The sequence below is a fragment of the Drosophila miranda genome, chromosome XL, assembly GCF_003369915.1.
Source record: "Drosophila miranda strain MSH22 chromosome XL, D.miranda_PacBio2.1, whole genome shotgun sequence".
NCBI lineage: Eukaryota > Metazoa > Arthropoda > Insecta > Diptera > Drosophilidae > Drosophila > Drosophila miranda.
The window spans coordinates 23,265,933-23,289,374 of NC_046673.1; the positions used below are offsets into that span (position 1 = coordinate 23,265,933).

A 23,442-nucleotide genomic window follows, 5' to 3' on the forward strand; every position below is an offset into this window, starting at 1 on the left:
GCGTCGTCGGGCAAGAGGGCTGGCACTTAATTGTACTTTTTACCAGAGCCAGCGTAAAAAAACAAAAAATAATATGAAAAATGCTGTTAAAGGCCGCTCCTCCCACACACACACACACACACGGAGCACAACTAAGGGCTGTGCTGCATGCCCCAGGGCTAGACGAAGAGGAAAATAAGGCAAGCAGATCCATCTTTGCTATGATAAACATTTGGTGGAATTATGTTGAATACGTGGAATATTCCAGAACGACCGTTCCTTCTTCAAAAACCATGATTCCCTTTGGTAGGGTATGATGAGCAGTGGGAGGCCCTCCGGCTCTGGCTCTGGCTCTTTCTATGTGTGTGTGTGTGGTGTGTGCCTTCGAATGGCTTAAGTAATTTTCCATTTTGGTGACTCTCTCTTGCTGCACCCCCCACTAAATATTGCTCTGTCAAGAAGGACCATTTTTTTTAATGGTTTCCGTTTGTTTTTCTTGGCTGCTGTTTGTGCTGGTTTCTCGTCGCTTTTCCTCGCTTTTCCTCGCTTTTCTTTGCTTTTCTTGTGGTGCAATGAATAAATTTCACAGCCAGCGGCCATATCAGGCATGCATACCCTTAATATGGGGCTTCGCGGACGCAGGACAGTGCCTTGGCCCAGGCACATAATTAATTCCACAAAATAATAAATGAAAATGTGGAAAATTTAGCCGGCTCGCTGGGGGAAATCTAATGCGGCTCATTTTCATTCCGCACACACAGACACACCCTCGCTAGATGGCTGAGATTGGGGTTGGAGGCGGACACTCACTCCACACCGCCTCCAGTTCCATGGCTTAAGATATAGTGGAGCGCATTGCATTTAATGTCACCTCTTCTCAGTTATGGCGGGGCTTGTTCAGATGTTGTGGCAACACGGTGCTTGACAAATCTGCCGCCAACTTGTAGACTTAATCGCTTGTAATCGCTTAAGGGTTGCACGCCCAACCCCCAGCCCTGGGCCTACAGTGGGGCATGCCAAATGAGCTCCAAGAGCACGGCACCCAGAAAGAAACTTCCCAGACATGTGGAATTAGGAGTACACATACGCTTCTAGCCGCCCCCCCTCCAGGGCAGGTCCCCTTGCCACACGGCCCCCAATAAGTGGAGCATCGCTTAAAGCGTTTAGAGTTTGCTTTCGTGTAATCGCCAAAGCGAAACTTTTTCGATTTGGGAATTAAAATAAAAAGGCATCAACAACAATGGCTAACTGCCCTCTGGCTAAGATATGCCTGCCTCTCCTCTCCCACTCCAACAACCTCCTCCTGGGGCAATCCTAGAGCCAAAAACTTTTGGTAGCCACTCTGCACGCATCGCTGGAGCCAACGCTATAGCTGGAAGCCTGCCACTGCCACTCTTTTCGGATTTAATGGGCGATGCCAGAGCGTAACCACCCACGGCCCACAGTCCACGCTCCAGTCTCTGAGGCTGGGAGCCGCGTGAAAGCCGCCTAGATAAGTGATAAGCCGCCGCACACAAATTGGCCCCACTCCCCCAAAAAAACCCCGGCTAGATTTCGGGGGCACCTGAACACCAAGCACCGAACAGAACCGAACAGAACCGAACATATAAAAAGGATTAGATGTCTGCCACGACCTGACAGTCCTTTGGCAAATGAATCCCAATCGAAAATTTATACAACTCCAAAGGTGGCAGCTCTACTCGTATCAGACTCCTCTTTACGGCCGAATTTCACTTTTCCATCAGGCGAAAGCTGTTTGGCTAAGAGCACAGTACAGCCAGTAGAGGACTCCAACAGATTGGCAAGAGAAAAGTGATTCGAAGTGTTTTTCCCAGAATATCAACTGAATTGTATCGAAGCCCACTTAATGCAAATAAAGTTAGCCGAAATACCACTGCTGATCGATCCTGCGATTGTCTGATTAAGTGCGCATATCAGTGCCCATGAATCCCTTCTCTGGGCCATCATATAACATTTAAGCCGCATGCTTCCTGCCACATCCTTGGCCAATTGTCCAAAATGAATCATTCACAGCTTGGTTTGGCTCTGGAGCTGCGGAGCCCGGACTGGGAGCCGAGTGAATGGTTATATTTAAACAGCTGCTGCAGTGGCAGCCCTCCTTACCCACTTCTCACAGCTCTGTCTGTACTTTCAGCTCTTTCGTTTTATTGGCAATTCAATTTGAATGCCACCGAGTAAGCCATAAAAAGGCAGCCCCTTCTTGGAGCATTGCGCCGGAAATGAAGTTGGAAAAGCTCGCTCCACGCCCAACGCCCAACGCTCAAATGCGATGGCCACGAAGGTACGGGTAAACCAAAAATTGCCCCCCGACAGCCACGGTTCAACGAACTGCAGGGCGTGAAAGAAAGCTCGAAGGAGGCGCCAAGGACAGATGGATATATATATATATATATATTATCGGGGTGTGGGAGTGCGTGTGGAATGCAGTTCGTTATTCCGAATGGCACGCATTTACATCGCAAAGCCGGGCGCTCGGGCCAGGTTAAGTATTCGCCGTGTTGCCATTACAGCTAAAGTTACCGTTACGCTCACAGTTAGCAACTGCAAAATATGCAAATGGCCACGCTGACAGGCCATCACCCAGAGAGGCCGAGACGGAGACGAAGACAGAACCACAACCACAACCAGAGCCAGAACCGGAGCCAGCGACATAGTGAGCGATGGACAGAGCAGGTAAGAGAGAGAGAGAGACGGATACCTGTACAGTGGAAAGAGCGTATGAAAAGAATGACAAAATATGGGAATATTTCTATTCAAAATTAACCTTTTGTGTCCTTTTGGCAGCCACGGATTTGTTTACCTATTTCCAATGATATTTTCCAATTAAATTCAATATTTTTTTTCCCAATTTAATTCGCGCTTGTCGCCAATTTGCAGCAGACTCAATTCACTTCAATTGCAGTCCATTCCCATTCCCATTCGAATTCGTGTGGGCTGTGGCCCATTTCCCTTTAAGCTAGTACCACAATCCCATTAAATTTTCTTTGAAATTTCACTTAAACACATCTCGTATACTTTTCACAGCGAACCGAACTGAGCTCAGTTCAAGTTCATTTTTGTATTCTACGCGCAGTGCTTTCCATTTAAATTCACTTCCTCATTCAATACTTATTATTCAATTCAGCTTCATTAGGTCCCTTTTGCACTTGAATGCACTTCATCGCATAATTATCCCATTCATTCGGATTCAACGAGATCTGACTGATTCAGTCCCATTGCCGGAGTGAAAGAAAGACGAATGGAACTCGTCGTACTCGTAATATTTAACGCGACGCGTCGCCGGGTCGAAATGCTTTTCGCTCGGCCGCAAAATGAAATTATAAAATGCCACAAAAAGGGAAATACGGCGGGAGGTGCAGGGCCAGTGCAGGCTAAACGCAATTTGGTGGGTTTATAAATCTATTTACCAACTCGGAACAAGATGTGGCAGCCCGAGGGACTTCGCTGCGGGCATGTTCTGACTTCGAGCCCGTAGGGATGCCCCTCTCGGGCAGGGCATTGCAAAGAGCTCATCAAATTCGCCATCAAAGTGCGCCCAATCCTGCACTCCGTAAGAGGAGCACACGTAAGTGCTGCAATATCTGCATACATACCCAATATATGACAATAATATACATCGCGAAAGTCTCTGATGTTTGCAAGAGCCTCTTTCAAGAATCTATCCCTTTCGAGAGCATTTCAATTTCGTCGAGTTCGGAGCGGTTCTTCTTGATTTTTGTAATGGGAGCCCAGTAGTAGGATATGCTCCTGTGGCACTGTGTGTCTGTGCAGACGTTGGCGGCACGTGCTGGGTATGCCATGAAACAACAACGATTTTGGGTGCTGGTAAGGGATCGACTCAGGGATACTCAGTAGAAGAGATCCAACGATGCCATGACCTATATCGGAGACTTTTAATATCCCACCGAATCTGAAAATCGAGATGCCTACCATGCCCCATATGCCAGTACAGGGTATTTTGAGTAGACGAAGAAGAAGCTGAGGAAGTACACATCCAGCAGACATCCAAAGGCAAATGCGTCGTTAACATATGTTGTAGTCGAGTTTCGTAACCAAACTTATCCTCACAAACACATACATGCATGCCCATCTACTAGACACACACACACACACACTCTTTTATGTGTATTCCCATGCGTGTGCGAGCTTTTTCTATAACAATTTGCCAAATGTTTGTAGAAAATGTACGAGTTTTTTCCACCCACACAGACATCCGTACAGATAGTGAAAGCGAGGCAGCCAGAGAGAGAGAGAGAGAGAGAGATAGAAGCCAGGCTAAATCTTTTGGGCCGCCTCCATTCAAAAGTGGCTAAAGTGTTCGGCCCTCTGAGTGCAGAGCCGAACAGCAAACAAGCGTAAGGAAAAATGAATGTAGTAGATTTTCCACATTTCCCCACACACACACACACAGATACACAGACCACAAACCATAAATAAACGAGAAAAAGTTAGATACAAATTTAAGCCATAACGAAGTTGAGAGCAGGAAACACAAATAATTTTTATTAAATTTCATTTCAGTTTTATCCAAGCGATGCGGCATCGTCTGTAGAGAGATCGCCCTTGCTCCAGGACCCTCTTTGATCGTTGATTATCTTGGGAAAGAGCTTCGATTGAGCCATGGGCAATGGGCTTAAACTGATGGCAGGATCGCATAATTAATCTTCAGAAAACATCTCGAAAGTTGGCAAAGCCTGCGGACATAACCAAACTCGAACTAATCCCCCAAAACTTGTACCGAAAACTTTTGGCCCTGGTCTAGTTATGGAGCTTGTGCGATAAGCCCTAGACCAGAGGCAGGCCACCAACCCACCCAGCCCTTCCCTGGTCGGGGCTTATGTATCCCATTCCCCCACTCCCTCTCTCGCTCTTTGGGCCCTCTCTCGCTTGCACTATAAGCCGGTCAAAAGATACAAAAAATAAAACACGAAAATTGCGCCAACGAAAAATCCGCTAATGTTACACAAATTTCGTTCGCTTTTGTTGCAGCCACTTGGGGAGCGGGCCAGGTCTGGTCTCGTCTCGTCTCTGGACCAGGTTTAATGTGCTGGAAAGCCACTTGGCTACCAAATTGAAATAGTTTCCAGCATGACCAGGACTGCGGCGCTGTCGCCGTCGCCTTCGCCGTCGCTGGTCATCTTGCAGGTCCTTGTTGTTTACCTGTTCAATTTTACGCAAAATTAAACAATGACAGTGGACGGTAGACAAAGGACAGATGGAGACAAGGAGGAGCAGAAGCGCCAGAAATTGGTTTAATGATCTGCCAACATTCCTGGGCTACCGCCGAACCAAATTGAAAAACTGATCTCCAGCCATCAAATGTGATTGTCCGACATTTATCACACTACCAGTACGAGTACACCTGGCTCTGGCCGTTCCTCTGGATCTGTCCCCCTATCTGTCCATCTGTCTATCTGAACATGTCTCTCTGTGGCCTGATTAGCTCTGATGACGTCATTAGGATTGTGTACAAACGTGCCACAAAATCTAATAACAAATAGTGTCCATCAGCAGCAGACAGCAGCAGACAGCAGCAAAGATTACGGGCACCGTCCCCCACTCCGTCCGTCTCCGTCCGTCACTCAAATTTGACAAGCATTTTATACGAGAGGTCTCTGGTGGTCTCTTTTTCGGTGGAATGGATCCGATTTATGGGCGAGCAAATTGTTGAATATATTTCGATATTTTTTCATGCCCGGCATCTTTTTTCTCTCAATTAAAACATTCCATTCCTCATTCCGCTCTGAAAGAGCTGCAGGCACTTAAAAGGAAAGCCGCAAAAGCAATAAATAACTCAAAATGGAAGTTTTTTGGGACTTTTTGGGGTTTGTGATTCCTGAATTTAGCCGCAAAAATGTTTTATTGAAATTGAGTATATGAAATCGGATGCACAACTGGAGGCAAAAATCACTGGAAAAAATCACGAACGAGTACCCACTTTTTCTCCCGAGAAAAATATTTAATTTCCAAATTCATTTTCAGCTGGAAAATAATTGGAGCCCTCGTGGCTTTTTACTCTTTTCTCCTGTAACTATTCATACTGCCGGAGTTATGGCTCTGCCAACACATTGCAGTTCCGAGTATTTATTTGGGCTTCATATTTACCTCTGTAAACGGGAGTAAAATGTGTTTCTTTGAACAGCAGCTCGGCATCCTCCTTCAAAGCCCAAAGGCCCTAGTGCCCCGTCCATTCCATTCCAAAGATTGCTCATAATTCCCATTCTATTGTCCATTGCTGACCTTTAATCATCAAAACATTTACATTCCCAGCATTCCTTGCTCATTCCTCTCCTTTGCCAGGCTTTAAGCTTTAATTTATTTCTTTTGTACATTTTCATAGCTCGCAAGCTCCCATTTTCTTATCCGATTTTCGCTGGCACATTCCGCAAGCTCGCTTAAAGCAAAATGTTTTAGTTTCCTGCACTATAAACAATCGCTTGCCATTGGGGTATTTGTCTTGCCAACCTCTGGCCCCGCCCTGCCATGCCCTTTAGTAACCGCTAACCCGCCATCCGACGCATATGCAAAATGAATGAACATTTTGCGAAATATGAAAATAAAGCTTGCAGCATTTTGAGAGATGCTTTCAAGGATTTTGATGATGATGATGCAGACCCTGGTGAGCGACAACTGTGGCACCCTCTCTTCTACACTGCATACATACATGCATATGTGTGGCATGCATGTGTGTGGCAACAGTCCAAGTGTTTCTCCTAATTGAATTGCGTCAATGGGTTTACTAAATCAATTTTAATACGAATGGCAACCGAATTGGAATCGGAATTGGATAAACAAAGACATGCTCCACCTCCACCTCCACCTCTGATGTATATCGAAAAGATATGCTGGCATCGAGCAGCAGCAGGCGGGCCCGCAGTGCCAAGCGATTTACGATCTTGTCAATGATATATGGTATGCGACTGCGACTGGGACTCGAATGCGAGTCGAAATGGAGCTCATTTAAGAGGCGGTGGAGGAGGAGGAGGAGGAGGAGGAGGGGTCGGAGGAAGGGGGAGAACAGATCTATATAATTTGATTTAATTAGTTTATGCCTGGCGCACCGGCTTCCAATTAGTCTTCCTTCGTTGGCGCTTCATTCGCTTTTGGACTCTCTCTTCTTTCTGTTCTCTGCTGTCTGATGTCTGCTGTCTGCCTTCTGCCGTATATTTCCCGTTTTTTCTGCCTCTTGGCCAACTTTTGATTGACTTCATCGCGGCTCTGCTGCTCCTCCACCTCCTTCTTCTGCCACAACGGCCAACGGACAACAGCTTCGAGTTGTGTGCCCAATTGGATTTAATTATGCAAAGATATTTATCTATCTGTAGCTGTAGCTGTAGCTGTTCGTGTCCCGCTTGGCCCCAGGCAGTGTGAAATGGAAAATGGAGAATGGAAATGAAAGATATCTTTAAGATACTGGCACAAGTCCAGTGGAAACTTTGGCTGGATGTTACTTCTCCAAATTGCCTTTAATAGTCCAACGGGAAAGTTAAGAAAACAAAGAACATTTCATTTGTACGATATCGAATTATTTAAGTACAGGAAAAACAATTGTACACATATGACAGACACATACGACGGAATGTATCATACCAAGAAGCCTAAGAATGTGCTTCAACACATGCTCTAAATAGATGAAAATATTAACAATTAATCCTCAAAGCAGGCCTCTCCTCATAGATTTTATTCTGCCTCTGCCTCTCCCTCTTCTGTTCCTATTCCTTTGCTCTTTTGGATTGTCTAAAGCGTATTTCACAGTCGAACACTCTCATATCTCGCTTCATTTATTATTCCTGGTACAGTTCATAAGTCGTGGAAGTTTTCAGCAGAACAGAGCTCAACAGGACAGAACAGAACAGAACAGAGACAGCATCAGCATCAGCGGCTGAACAAAGAGCCAGAAGATGGAAGACCCTTAAATATTGTCACGAATTGTGGGTCGAAATGAACCAGAGGGCGTGGGCATAGACGAGGCACGTGGCAGTCGGAGTGGCGAGCCAGGGGGCGCACAGAGATGGGGAGTGGGAGAAGGAGGAGGCTGCTCCCTAATTAAGTCAAAAGTAAACATGAAAAAGATGTCAGCGAAGTAGAAACGAATCAAAATGGCAGGCACCGAGCAATGAACTAAATGTTGTTTCAGTCTCGTCTCCAGCTCTGGGCCCTGTTCATAAATACCTGGCCAACAAACAGAGCAAAACAGAAAAAAACAGAACAGAGGAACGGAGAGAGGGAGATTCGGGGGGAGAGACAGTGGCAGAGTATCAACTGTGAAACTGACGAGAATAATAATAACGATAATCAAAAAAAAAACAACAAAAAGCAAAAAACAATCCATTGGACAGCCACATCATGGCAGCCGACCAACAACTGACCAACCATGAACCGAGCCAGGATCTGGAACGGGAAGGGAAAAGGACCTACGACTGGCACTGGGACTGGGTCTGGGTTTGGCAGCCGCCACTTTCTTATGGCGTATGAAATCACTTAGGTCTCGGTAAACAGCTCCCAGTGGCCACATAAATATGAACTGGAAACCGAAGGCGGCCAGCGAAACCAGCTAAAATAATAATCATCAAGCCCAAAGAAACCTCTGCTGATTACCAAATACACTTCAATAGAAATGGAAGGAATTTTACGAAATTTCGATTCTTTGTTTCCCTTACAGAAATGTGCGAGGAACGAAATATAATCTTCCCAAAGAAAAGCACTCTAACTTTTCGATTCATTCAATCGAATGAGAATCTAGTGTAGGCAGACTCTATGCTCAAGTCGGTATACCCCGATGCAAAGGTGGCCCTGGACTGCGTCAATTGTTGCTTCTCATGAATGCGGGCCTCGTATCGGAGCTCGAAATTGGTGGACAGCTCGCACGGACAGACACCTGCCTCAGCTGGACAATCATTTGGCCCACAATCTTGGCTTATTCCTCCTATGGGAGTGTTTACTGTACCAGCACACACACACAGCCTAACAGGGGCGTTTAATTGAGCGCTGGACACTCTATCTTTCATGATTCGGAATATATAGATATGGATATGGCACCCCTGCGATGAAAATACATTCTAGCTTTTGATTTCTTCTAAATTTTTCACAATTAGGAAAGACTTTCTATGTCAACACTGCACACACTGATATTCATTTCAGTCAGACACGAACTGGCTCTGGCACGTCTATGTTCTGACAGTTCTGGCATCCATCCGTTCTCCATAACATTTTGCTCCTTTTGCGGCGCCCTGTGCACGCCTGTGCCGGACACATCATCAGAGTTGCCCTAACTAGTTTGATGCCTCATAATGAGCATTTGTCGCAGGCCGCAGAAGTACGTGGCAAGCTGTGTGCGATGGCCAGAAGTGAGGAGGAAAGTGGGAAAAGTCACTAACCAGCAGACGCAGCTGCTGACCAAAATCAATCGAAGTGAATCAATTACGCCATTTGGCAGTCCTCCTCCCTGCGTCCCCCACGTTCCCATTCACCGCACTGGATGCTCTCTTGGCTTGCCCATCTTATGCCCTCTCTCTTTGGCCTTCTCCTTCTCTTCTCGTCTCAGTGTCTCTCTCCTTCCCTGAGGAAGGTCGTCGCACCGCCTGAAATGTATATCGAGTTTGGTAATCGTGACAAATTTCGTTGAATGATGCGCACACATCTCCTGCACAGAGATTCCACTTCCACTTCATTGAAGCGCCGCCGTCGTCATCGCCATCGCCATCGCCATAGCCATCGCCATTGTCGCCAAGTGGGCATAATTATACGACGTACGTATACGTTATGTGGGTCCATGAACTGTTAATTTCTATAGAAATGCCATTGGGTCCTTTGTTTCTTCGTCGCCGCCTCTTCGCTTGACTTTGAATCCTGCCTCCGGAGTTCACTTGACTAATTTGGAGACTGTTCCAACTGAGCAACACTGGACTGGCTCCATGTAGAGGGAGCTCGTTACTTTGTTGCTTCGACCTTCGATCGGGCTGATTCGTGGTGCAAGCTCCCACCGATCTTCCTCGATGGATGTGGCTTGCGCTTTTCTCGCTCCAATTTTCTTGTTGAAAAGGAAATGTCCTTGTTCCCGTTTAAGATTCAAGTTCTTGTTACTCGCTTATTGTTTTTGTGATTCCTGCCACCGTTTTCTCCTTCTTGTTCGTGGTCATCCAGCTCCTCCTCTTCCTGCTGCCACGCGCTTCGCATCGTTGAATGCTGTTGACAGGCTTTCAGGGGACTCGGGAGGACCTCGAACGTAACACTCTCACCCACACTAATACACAGACACCGAAACTCACACATAGCGAAAACTTGACACCCATTAAATTGAGTTTTTATATTGAGACGCTGGGGATTGTGGCATGGAGCAGAGCCGGGCTAACGGTAATTGAATTAGATGTCTCTCGCTATCGCTATCGCTCTCGCTCTCGTCTGAAACCATTTCAACCCCTCCCCAATGCTGTGCTATGGATTTTTTAGTTACTTTTGCGGCAATTAAATGAAATTTATTAATTTTTTATGTCGCCACAAAGCTAAAAGTAATTTACGGCGCCGGGGCAGAAGCCGAGGCCGAGGCCGACGCCGTGGCCAGTGTAAGAGTCAGAGTCGTTCTCCCCAGAAACCTTTTTTGAAAGTTTCAAGTAGTCCCCGTTTCTGACCCTGAGTGGCGGTTCCGACACGGAGACGGGGTTCGTTGACAGATGCCAAGGCGCAAGAGGCCTCAGCCGCAAAAGCATTTCTTGGCCAACATTCTTCATATTGTTGTTGTTGTTCTTATTGTTGAAAAGTTGTTGGAAAAGCCAAAGTAATTAACTATTTAGGAACTTGACTGGCAGGCAGCCCAGTTGTCAGGCCAGACAGACGTTGCAGGGCGGGCCCCCCAAGTGGGTACAGATCCATTTGCATTCAAAATGACTCCATCGAATCGAGTCCATGGGGGGACTCCACTCTCATTTTCCCTCATTCCAGTTAGTCACTTAACAAATCTCCCTTTGAGGTGCATCCTTTTTGGACATTGCCTAATGAAATGATGGCCATAAAATGAAGAAGGAGCAGTCCCCCATTTAATCATCATCTTTCTGCCGAGTGCCGCCTCGAGCCGTCATCAGTGTACGCATTTATGTCGAGCAACTCCACACCTTCCACTCTTTGACTTCCACTTTGACAATAAATATCACCCATACGCCGAGTGGGCCCCAGCTGGCAACTGAGAGTGGAATAACAGCAGAGAGTACTAGTGTGGGCAGCCCTTTCAGGAGTATATCAAAAGGCAGTAAAGCAGTCAGTTTCAAGCAATTTATTGTCGATGATATGCACAGATTTCTCTATTATTGGGCCATATAACAGTCCGCATAGTGTGTGTGTCTTTGTGCTTGTGTGGGTGAATTTGTATGGCTGTTAACTGTGAAACTGTTTCTGTGGCACGGCATCACCGTGCGGGTAGCCTGGTCCTGCTCCTCGATGACTTCCCATGTAACGGGGGGCATCGATGGAGAGTGCAGGCCAGAGCATTCCCTGGTCGACTGCCCGACCCATTGGCTTGAGCTTATTTGTTAGTGTTGCGGTTTTTTTTTGCCGTGTCCGGTCCGAGCACTCAACAACTCAACAAATATGCAGGCTGTACACGAAAGATAGCAGCAGCCCAGGACCCGGGAGCCAGGACCCAGGAGCACAGTAGGAGGCGGGGGACTGGCTTGGATGTTTGTCCAAAGGCCAAGAACAATAAGGCCTCGCCCAAGTCTCCTCGCTCCCGCTCCCGGTATTGTCAGTGGCCGCTTTCAGTGTTCCCCGAACGGATCTGTGTGTGCGGCGGATGCGGATGCGGATGTGGACGTGGAAGTGTGTTTAGTGAGATTTGCCTTAATTAAATTCCGGCATAAAAGGATTTGCCTTTTGGCCAGCTGGCTTTAAGCTGTCCCTGCACCACTATCCCTGCCAAAGCCGCAGCGAGTGCCTTTGTATCTTTTGACAAAAGCCTTAGCGGCTTATTTGAGACACATGCAGCAGCCCCCGAGGCATCGGCATAGATTTTAATTACGGCTATAAATCATAGAATGGTAGGGGAAACCGTAGCCACCCAGTCAGCCAGCCACTCACCTCCTCTCTCCTTATTAATGACACACAGACACTATTGTGCGAGTATGTATGAGAGGGAGGCCGAAGGAGGAAGCAATTTTATCCCATTCGTTACTGGCGCTCAGTTCCAACAAGGCAAGAGTGCCACAGTTGAGCCTCGACAATGAGATACCACGTACGTCCTCAACCTCATGATATTTTGGGTCGAATGGGATTGCTTCTGCACAAGCACAATATGCGAGGAGAACTGGGTACAATTACCGCATAGCACACAGCCACGCCTTGCACCACCGCACCACCGCACCAGCTTCGTCGGGTAGTGGTGCAGTTTCATTGTTCCGCGGCCTGCTGGCAATCATCTAGATGCCCTCGCAGTTCGTGGCCCAAATTGACAGCACACAAAAGTTGCGCATTAAAAAGTTCACCTAATAGTCTGTTGCCAGTCTGTCCTGCCACGTCAACCCTTGGGGTTCGGTTGGCCCACCCGAACCAGAGCCCCACTATCCTCTGCATACTGGGACGGGTGCGGGTGCGGGTGCGGGTGCGGGTACGGGCACGGTACGACCCTCCCCTCCCCTCCCATGCCACAGCTCGCTGCGGCACGTGCTGGGAATTCATCAAATGGCAAACATCAACGCCTTCATCTGGCTGAAACAATGTTTCGGCCTGGCGTGGCCCCATGCTTTATGGCTTCATTGTGGCAAAACTCTGATAATTGTTGTAAACTTTTGTGTGTGTGCAGGCCAGTGGGAGCGGAGAGGAAGCGCAGCGCCCAGGAAAGATTAGCAACGAATGGGGAATTGGCTAATAGAGGGAACCCACATCAGTTGTGCGATAAGTAGCATAAGAACTAATCCAAATATGACCCAGCCAAGCGCTTGTTTTATATTGTGCGTATGTACACTGAGAGATTAAAATTGAAAATATTTAAAATAAATATTCCTATAATCCTATATTAAATAATCTACGGTATAGATTATATGCATTAAACTAAAAAAAAAGTAATTTGTAGCAAATTTGTGGGAAAAATATTTAATTTGAATATCAAAATATAAAAGTGAAACTATTTTTTAATATTTCCACTCTCGAATCTCGGATGTAATGGCATACAAATTTAAATCTCATGTAACTCGAAACTCGGGTGTTTTTTTCTCTGTGCAGTGTGGCATTCAATCCAGATACGAGTATAATATGGTTTCCACGCATTTCAACGTTGCATTTAATGTTACAAGCCACAAAAGCAAAGTTGTGTCTGCACTCCATCTATTATATGTACAGTACAACGGAATGAATGGATTCATCATTTTGTAGGACAAACATATACTCCGACAGCTCCAACAACAACTCCAAAAACTTTAAGAAAACTTTCCGTGAATGAATCCGAAATGATTTGGGGACCCAGCATATGACCAGTGCAAAATGCCGAACAATTTTAGTGGGACTCGTAAAACCGTTTGCTAATTGCTAAGAGCACCCCCCCAGCCACTCGCAGTGGCACTGGCACTCGCTCGGGTTTTGTCCCCAGTTTTGCAACTTTTTTAATGGCCGATCCACAGAGGGGATGTGCGATGTGCGCTGTGCGAGAGGAGCTGTTTGAGGCGGGAGGGAATTCCATATAAGTTTAGACCATTTGGCATTTAGAGTCAACTAAATGCCTTTTTGCGGGATTATCTGTGGGCATGGACTATCTGGGCCAGACTGGCGCGTGTTGCAAATAAATTTCTTGATGCCTGCGAGAGCAGCACTTGCCACTTGCTTGTGGAGCATTTTAAAATCGAGAAAGACTCGCCTCGCCGCTCGTCAGCAGACAGACGAGCAAACAGAGGTCATGACGCTGCCGGGTCGTTCATTGTCCAACATTGTTGCCATCGTTCAGCCACATGCCGCACTTGCACTCCACCCCACTGTTCCACTGCCAGGCAACGCCCACATCTGTCGCCTATTGTTGAAGACAGGCGAACTGGCATTCAAAACGCCAATCAAGATGGGAGACCCCAAGATTTACGATTGACCAGAACCCAGCAGAACCCAGCAGAACCGAGCAAAACCAGCAAAACCAGCAAAAAAGAGCAGCCGGCAACCTCTGGAGTGACTGCACTGAAACATTTTTTTAATCTGCTCATTTTATTGTTATTATATATGCATGTATATCTGTGTGTGTGTGAACATACTTTACATATGTGTATGTACTCTGGAATATATACACATTAATATTTAATATATTTCGTTTCTTTTATGCGGCGCACAAATGTTGCAATCGAATTGCGAGCATCGTTTCGATTGAATTGATTTGCCCCCGTGCCACAGCAGAGCTCTCGGGATCTGTTATTCAGTAATGAATGAACCATTGAATGAAAATTGGATTCAATTTCGATTGGGGACTAATCTGTCTTTCATCGCTGGAACTCTGTGAGTGGGCGGCCAATGGTGGAGTTTGGGCATAACGATTCGTTTGAAAAGTTGAAATTAAAGAGATTTGCATTGGAAGCAGGGCTAACTCTTACAGAAAACTATCACTCTTTGAGTATTATATTTAAGCGTTTAACAAAAGTTCAATTTGATGTCATGGATGACTCCAATCAATCGGACATTCCTCATATCACATATTGCCCCATTCCCTTTGATAATTACTCTTATTCGAATTTCTGCTTCCATTAGGGTTCTCTGCACACTTTCTGTCTTTGAACCACTCGTAGATTGCCGAAAGTACTCTCATGGGTTTGTACACATGCATATACTCGTAAAATGCATTTCCCCCCATCTCCTTTCGACATGGAAACCATTTTATGCAGATAGTTTGCAAAGGGACGCGTATTCGCTCGCATTCGTTGAACCACTCAGCTTGAATTTTTAATTTTAGTCTAGTTCCTTCGTCCGCTTACCGCTTTCCGCTTTTTTTGTTGTAGTTGTTGGCGTTTTTTCCTTTTTGGCTGCCACAAAATCAGAGCTGCAATCAAGAGAGAGAGAGAGAGATGAGGACAAGCATTAAAATTGTGATTCCACATTTCTTGTTTCTGCATTTGAGAGTAGTGTAAGCGGGGAGTAAACGGGGGATCTGCAATTAACTGGACAGCGGACTGGAGGGCTCATACATCACTCATACGCCCGGTGGGTACTCTGTCCTCTACGAGCACCACGAGTATAGTGTTGTCCAGTGGCCAGTCCGGGTTGGTCTGTTTGCCGGCTGATAAGAGCCTCTCGCCACTGTCCTGTTTAGAGACAGCTGGAAGCCAGTGGAACAGCAACGACCTCTGGGATCCCCTGTCAGGCGTCACCCACCAATAATTTGTGCATAAATTCGGATTCACTTTCCGTCTGGACCCCAGTCAGTCTCTCCTCCGCTTGATGAATTCGAGAACTCGGGGTCGATGACTAATGGGCTGCAAGGGGTTAATTTCTAATTTATTTTCGGGTTCGCCAAGAGCAAATAAATTGCTGAAACCTCGGTTCCTTCTCCTCCTCCCCATTCCCAGGCAAGTCATTAAATTTTAAATAAGGTCAACAGAATATTTTATTTTGCTGTTGCTGCTGCTGTTGGGGTGTACTGCTAATTGCCACAAGCTGCGTGCTCAACCTTCAGACCTCGGCCCGGCTCCACTCAAATGGCCATAAATTCTGCATCCCCTTTCGGAAAATGAGGGTCAATGTGTGAACATGCAAAACAAGCAGCCAAAGAGTAGCCCAAGAGAACGGGGAGAAGGATCTGGGTGGGTCCGTAAGTGCTGCTTCTTTGTTCGGCTCTTTGCTGCGGAGTGGCAGTGCAATGCTCTGTGTCTTTTTGTGGCCTCTGTCATGTGGCCTGTCGCACGCTACGACATGGCCAGAGCTGGCCAAAAAGCCAGTTGCCGAAAGTGTTAATCGAACTATCCAAAGAAAAATCACAAAATATATATACACTCTGGTATACACTCGTAAAGGCAGAGCAGAGTGCTCAAAATTCTTGTCAGCTTGTCAGACAAATTTTGGTTAGCCCTTCCGTTGGACACAGACACACACGTTGGACTTATGGATATTTGTGTGCTGTCAGAGATGTGACAGGCCTTGAAAACAAGTTGCTCATACGCCATGTGTGACAGCCAGGAAAGGAGATTTGCCTGAGAGCAAATTACCAGCAGGCCATGCATAACCAGTCCTTGCATAATAGTAAACTCCATGGAAAATCGGACCTCACAGCTCTCACAGAGTAATCTTTGTAATGAATTTAAAACTTTCACTGCACATTCCATGCTGCATTCCCCATTCTGAGAGGAGGAAAACAATTTTCCTGTAAAGTTACGAATGTTTTCGTTCCTTTGTGCAGCTTCTAGACATTCATTTGTCGGACAACTTTTCATTTTAAGAACTATTACTCTGCCTTTCAGATGGCAGACAGAAGACACCAGAATCCAGAGCCCAGAACCCAGAACCCAGCCTCCCCTTTAATTGCTGTCTGAAATCAGAGACTCGAGAAGACAATTGTCTGCCGTCTGTTGTCAGCCGTCTGCCGTCCGCCGTCTTTGTTTGATTTCGCTAAGCGATTCCCCAACACAAAAGTAATTGCACTTTCTTGGCCAAAGGGTGACATTGTTTCGGATTGAAAGTGGCAGCCGGACTGACACAAGCCGAGAGACACAACGAATGACTGTTGCCAGTCAGCCGGAATGCTGGGCGGCCGGAGGAGGGTCCTTGTCCATGGCTGTCCAGAAATCTGTGCGTGTCTGAGAGACTAATGTGCAGACATGGCTGGCCGTCACAGAACGGAGGATCAAAAGCTGGAGTAAGGTAAACAATTTGCATGAAAGGTTCTAGGTTCTTGGTTCTTGGTTCTTGGACAAAGGGGGGAAGCGGGAGGGGGAGCTAGGCATATTAGCAACGTTTGACCAAACATTACTTTGGCATTTCAAATGTGTTAATAATACAATTTTATTTGTTGTTCGTCTGACCAATGCTCCGGCCATACCCACCCACCCGTATTCTCCCCACACAAAGACGCAGGGGAAAAACGAGCGGAAAATTTACGATGCGTGTTGCCACCACTGCCCCAATGTCCTGGGCAACGGGCGAGCGAAATTCTGTGGCCTTTTTCAGACTATTTTTGAAAAGGGTTTGACATTTAAGGGCCAGCCACACACACACACGCACACAAAATGACAAAACGATGTCTAAACGAGCCCTGAACGAGCCGAAGAAATGCTCGTACAAAAATAATAATACTCGCATATATTTACAAAAAACATATAATAAAACGTTAGAAGAAAAAAATCAAACAAAATTTCATTCAAAGAGAGGCACAGCTGGCGAATTCCGCTGCCAGGGTTAGAAAAGGTGGCGCAACGAGGGGGCAAATGGGGTATCCCGGGGAAAGGGTAGGAGGGTCGCACGGAAGTGGAGTGGGCCTTACTTCCTCTGGTCAGTGCTAAAAACACATACACACATGCACAGTATATATCTGCGTGTGTGCCGTGTATGAGCGACCATCTCTCGATGGCATAGACAAAATTGAGTACTAAAACGCAAACTAAACCTTTTCCCCGGCACCAGATGGAGATAAAAAACAAGGGAGACCCAGCAAATACGAGCACAGTGGCTCAAAGGCTTTTGCAAGTGAGAAAAGTTACCACCGTATCGATAACTGATCTGAATATGCATTTTGAGTGGGACAGATGCAGGAGATTGATTGGAGATGCAGGGCTAGTGATATTTGCTCTATGATTCAGCTGCTGTAAGGCAACACTCGAGTACCCTTAACGATACTGCGATATCAACCCTTCACCGACATAAGACTCATTCAGCGATCGACAAGAAGATCGAACAGAAACGTCAAGTAAAAGAAAAGAAACGCAACTCAATTTCCTTTGACGTTTCCAATGGGAGTGGCCCACTGTGCCTGCTTGGAGCTGTCGAGGAGATGCATAGCGTGTTATACATTCATTACACATACTCAGGCACACTGAAAAAGGTAAACGGCGGCGCTGGACCTTTTGTTAAACGTCTCAATTGATGCAAAAGTGGGGGCCAGATCCGTATACCCCTGGTTGGGGGGCGTTGGTGCTGGGATGAGGATGAGGTTGAGAACTCGTTTGGTGCTTAATGTGCTTAATGTTTTATGCAGAACAGACGGAAACGGGAACGGGGACGGGAACGGGGATGGGGGCCGAAAACAAGTGCCACAAATAATACATTTAATTTATTCATATTAAGATGGCCCCCCGATGCCCACTTGACCTGTCTCAGGCATTATTAATGATGTCTCTGAGCCTTCTCTCAAACGCAAAAAATACCAACCAAAAAAACTATACATACGGAATACACGGAACGTGACTCCTTTTACTCGATCCCGCTTTCCAGCTCATTTGAGGCTCATTCCTGTACTGAGGTCCTGCTCTAACACACTCGGTATTTGTGGGGGTATTGTACTTCTTTTCCCTTCTCGGGATTGTATGGAACAGAAGGATCTAGGGATCACTTCTGGCCACCATTATAGTTATCTATCTCACTGACTAAAACCATCTGATTACAGGGGTATTCGATAGTCGTGATGCCGCTGATTCCTTTTGTTAACTCTTCCTTGCTTCTTCTTTTGGCTTTTGTTTGTTTTTGGTCACGCAATCGGAGGTGATACAACGAATGGGTGGCCTGACGAGGCGTGGCAAATGTGACAGCCCCAAATTACACATTTTTGAATTGAGCAATTTGTATCTGGCTGGTCCCCCAGTCCCCCAGTGCCCCAGTCCCCCGGTGCCCCAGTAACCCGTGCCCGATGTGGCATCGTTTGTTTTGCAATAATGCCAATAATAACAATGGGCGCGTGTTTGTTTGCTTGCTACTTGATAAATGAGATGGCCAAGTGTGCCACAAGGGCGGAGGGGTAGGAAGAGGCAAGAGGCCACTGTAATGGAATGGGTTCTTGGCCCCCGAAGGTGTTTACTGTCATGGCCGCTTGGGCATTTCTTTCTTCCTTCCTTTCCCCTTCCTTTCTCTTGGCTGTCGGTTCTGTTTGGTTCTTGCTTTTGATTAAGTCTTGGGGCGTGTTTCTCGGCCAGCAGCTGCTTGGCCAATGCAAGGGCGTGGCCGTACTAGTTTTGTATTTGTCAATGGGTCGAAACCATCCAGAAGGGGGCCGGACGCCGAAATTATCAAGGAGACAACCAAAATGTGAATTATGTTATGAGAGGGAGCCTAGGGAACGCCTCGTATTTCAGGGGATCTGCTGGGACGCACTACTTGTCGGATCCAGGCTTTTTTCAGCTGCGTGATGGTGGGCCAAGCGTCCACTTCCAACCTTTCTCCCTCAATCAAACCACACTGCAGATGCGAGAATAATCTGTTCATTTAATGAGCGCATCGTTAAGATAAAATCATAAAAATCAAACAAAAGTCTTCTCACTCCTCCAAACAGTCTGACTGACGGTGGCCTGGGAGTGTCTTGGATCTCACTCTATATTCGTTGAGAATACAGCGGGTATATTGTATTTGAATTTGAGAGGCACATTAGTATGTTCCGCGTAGACTTCCCCGACACATTCCTTTATCACATCATCAGTCGACTTTTCAATGAACTCCGCGTATTTATTTCTCTATCCCATAACTACCAAAATGCAGCACCGGGTATGCTACAGTCGGAGCCTTGACCATATATTCATATATTCTTCTTGTGGATGTTTCTTCCTTTTCTGGGTACATTTTAATGGGCCCAAGTTGTCTTTGTAGCCATACTCGATTGTCAACGTGTCTCGTCATCAGTTTTACGCACCACTTGTTTCTCTACCTCATTCCCAGGACCTCCCCTCCACCGCCTCCTCCCTTTCTTTGGTGTTTTTGTTAGAGGCAAAGACAAATTTACATATTTATGTTGTTCAATTCAGCTGAAATTTGTCCATAATACTGGCACATGTAAGGGCACGCAAAGATACAGATACTCCTACACCTAGAGGAGACCAGGACAGACCATGTCGGGGATGGGCGACCAGCTATGCTGTTGATTTTGCTGCTCTTCCCCGCCCCCCCGTCTGCCGGCAGTCGCTGTCTAAGCGAAATGGTTTTCTGTGGAAATCAGCTTATTGTTTTTCTTTTGTTTGAGAAACTGTTCCACTTTATTTGCGCATGATTCAAGAGCAAACAATAATGCAGAAGGAGACATCAGTCTGGATGTTCTAGGATCCCCGTTTCGGCATTGGTTTTCTTTCCCGGAATATATCTTTGGATCTGTTCGAGTAGGTGCAGAATAAATGACCCAACTTGGTGAGCTCATTTACCTTGGCAATCAGGACTCCGTTTCCGAGAAGTTTACAGATTCCGCTGTAAGCTATAGCATACCTTTGAGCGCTGGGTAGCCGTTCCCGGGCACGTTGCAATGCGTTGCCTTGAGCTCTGTGCTCGTTGCAATGCTTTTTCATTTTCGGTATCTTATCTCTGCTGGCAATCAGCCGGAATTGCTTTTGTAGCCACTTAAGTGGCTGCTGCCAGTTGGAGGATGTGGCACGCAGTATGCGGCGTGCAGCCAGTTGCAACAACGATGCTGCTTCTGCTGCAGGCCACACGCTCATTTAGCAGCCCTTCCACTTGGCGATGTGCGTAATTTTTCAGCTGGTTTGCCACGTCTTCCGCTGCTGCTGGCTGTCGCTGGCTTTCTCCGGAGTGTTTCCCTCCCAAGTGTTTCCTTTCAATTGTTTTTCATGAGCTCTCGCCCCCGTCCCCCCTGGGCCCCTTGTAAATGTTTTATTGTGCTGTAGCATCCTCACCCCTCCCGCGCTCTGTCTGAGGGGCTGATGTTGACTGGTATTAGCGTAATTCCAGTGCTCATCTGGCTGGCGAACTGTGATTGCTGTCCCTGGCACTCGGGCCCGCATATCGCACCGGGGTCGGGTCGCTCCCTCCCGGGGGGCGCTGGGCAATCTTTTTGAAGTTCATTAATTTTTATGCCACAACTTGGCATTGAAGTGGATGAAACTTGCGTTGGGAATGCTCACTCGAATGCAAATCGAGCGAATGAGCGATAATAAAAAGTATAATTTCAAAGAATTTTCATATTTATGGCCGGTGGCCTCTTCCACCTCCAATTCCACTACATCCTGCCGCTCTTGATCTATCTCTGAGTCTGGTTCAGGGTCCTGCTTCAGTCTGGGCAAAAGCAAAATCTTGTGGCGCGTGTTGCCACTTCAAAATTGTTGCAGCCATATATATAATGCCCGCTGAAATGGGAATGTAAAGCAGGGCGGACATGGAATTGTTGCAAAGCGCAATAAATTATAAGAAATATACGTTGCCGGCTGGGCAGGCAGCCCTTGTCAGTGCCAGTACCCCAGCGGGGCCACGTTGCGTATACGCAATGTGTGCCATACGACCCCAGGAAAAGGTGTCATGCAGACGAAAGGGGCAGAGAATGATTGTGCAGAAAAAACTCGATCGAAACGATCCCTACCCTAACGATAAAAAGTCGCCGTGAAATATCGCCACTCAATCACATTCAACTGACAAGCAGTTGGATGCATTCCAGTTCCGATTCCAGTGCACTAGGCACCAGCCATGCCAAGGAGTATGGCTCGATTCCGCTGCCAACTTTTTGCCAAGGCCAACTCCGGCTCCGAGGCTCCAACTGGAGACTGTGTGTGTGCTGGTAGTTTCGGTACCTGTCACAGCCGAGAAGCAAATGTCGTTCAATTACAATGAAAGCAACAATAATGAACATGTGACACCAGCTAGACACGAGAGATAGAGGCGTCGGGTAGCAGTAAGTGTAACAGTAACAGCCTCTGGCCAAATTGAGGCTGGCACAACGTTAACGTTAACAAAACCAAATCACAGCCAAGGCTGTCTGTCTGGCCAGCTGTCTATCCGTCGTCTGTCGTTTGTCGTCCGTGAGGGCCCGTGTTACCCGCACTCTCATACATGTGTATGTACATATGTATGGACACATATTTGTGTGCTTGCTTGGATGTCTGCGACAATGGCATGTTATGTCATACGGCGAGGCTGCCATTCTTTCAGCCTTCATTTTGCTGTTTGCCAGAAAGCCCAGCAGTACCAGCAGCAGCACCAGCAGCAGCACCAGCAGCAGCACCAGTACCAGCACCAGGACCATTCAGCCCAAGCTCATATGCAAATTCAGTTTTACTTTTCATAAAACCCGCACATAAACTTTTTTATAATGCCTGCATATGCCAATGAAGAGGTCGTAACATCACCAGCAACCACAGCCACAGCCACAGCCATAGCCACAGGCAGAGCAGCAACAATGGCAATCAATTGTCTACCCTGCCATCTCCATCGCCACGCCCTCGCCTCCGACTGCCTTCAGTTGTGCCCCAATTGAACGTTATTCTTATCCCCTGGCCTATACATGCTTCAGCTTAAATAATTGTGGCAAGTCTATATATTTTCATACACCCACACACAGACACACACACACACATATATATCTTTTTAGGGCAACTAATTGGCGTACATAATTGTCGGGGGGTGCGACTCCAACTACTACTACCCCGTACTCGTAGAGCTGAAGGGTGTTTTGGTGTATTTCGAAGACAGAACAAAACGTTCTTATACCTATAAAGTGTATCCTGATCTATATTCTTTCGACAGTATCTTTGAAGCTGCAAGAGCTTGAGCTACATATCGAAGAAGTTTATATAGTTTCAGATATGTTTAAGCTTTACTTCGACGAACTCTTAGATACCTCCCAGTAGCCGGTACATTATAGTCGGAAGTTCTTCTAGATCATTCTTGGATGGTGTTTCCTGGGCAAACCTCAAAAAATAATTGAAGCGTTCCCCTCATAAAACTTGGCACTTTTCCCGCACTTGCCACTCCCTCCACGCCCTCCGCAGTACACAAATTAATACATTGTCTGAGTGGCTGTGGTTGTGGTGGTTCTGGTGGTGTGTACATGCGTATATCTCTGTTTACTCGAGTTACATTTTATGCTCAGTTTATGTGCGCCTGGGCCCCAAACTGCTCCACAATCATAATTTAGTTCCTGTGGTCCTGTGCCCTGTGCTCTGTGCCCTGTGCCCTGTGCCCTGTCCGGGATACACCAATCTTTGCACCGCAGCAACTACTATTCGCTCATATCTATACGGACACATCTCTATTTTGTACGGCAGCGTGTGGACATTTTTTATTATATGTGGTTTCGTTGGTTTTTAATGACGGACGGTTTATATCTCAAAGCAAAATTTGTTTCCACATCGTCGTATGAGGGGTATGAAAGGTATGAGAGGCATGAGAGGGTAGGCAGCTCTTGGGAACCGTAGGGCATGTAAATTTTTTCTTAGGTCTTTCAGCAAACAAACTTGGTGTCGCATAAATTAGATCACTAAATCAATAACATCCTATCAGCTCCTTAAATCATAATCGGAAGTACAATAATAGTTCCCCAAAACGACGTTAATTCTGTATGCTTATTCCGGATTGTCGATA

The 23,442-nt window shown here is 46.6% G+C and overlaps 1 protein-coding gene across 1 annotated transcript in view; it reads right to left on the bottom strand.

The window, feature by feature from the left end:
• The window catches only part of LOC108165005 (sex peptide receptor), a 48,094-nt gene that overhangs the window by 15,564 nt on the left and 9,088 nt on the right, over positions 1 to 23,442 (bottom strand). Inside the window, exon 2 of the mRNA XM_017301040.2 lies at positions 14,928 to 14,992. The gene's annotated coding sequence lies outside the window, so the exon portion shown is untranslated. The remainder of the gene's footprint in view (positions 1 to 14,927; positions 14,993 to 23,442) is intronic.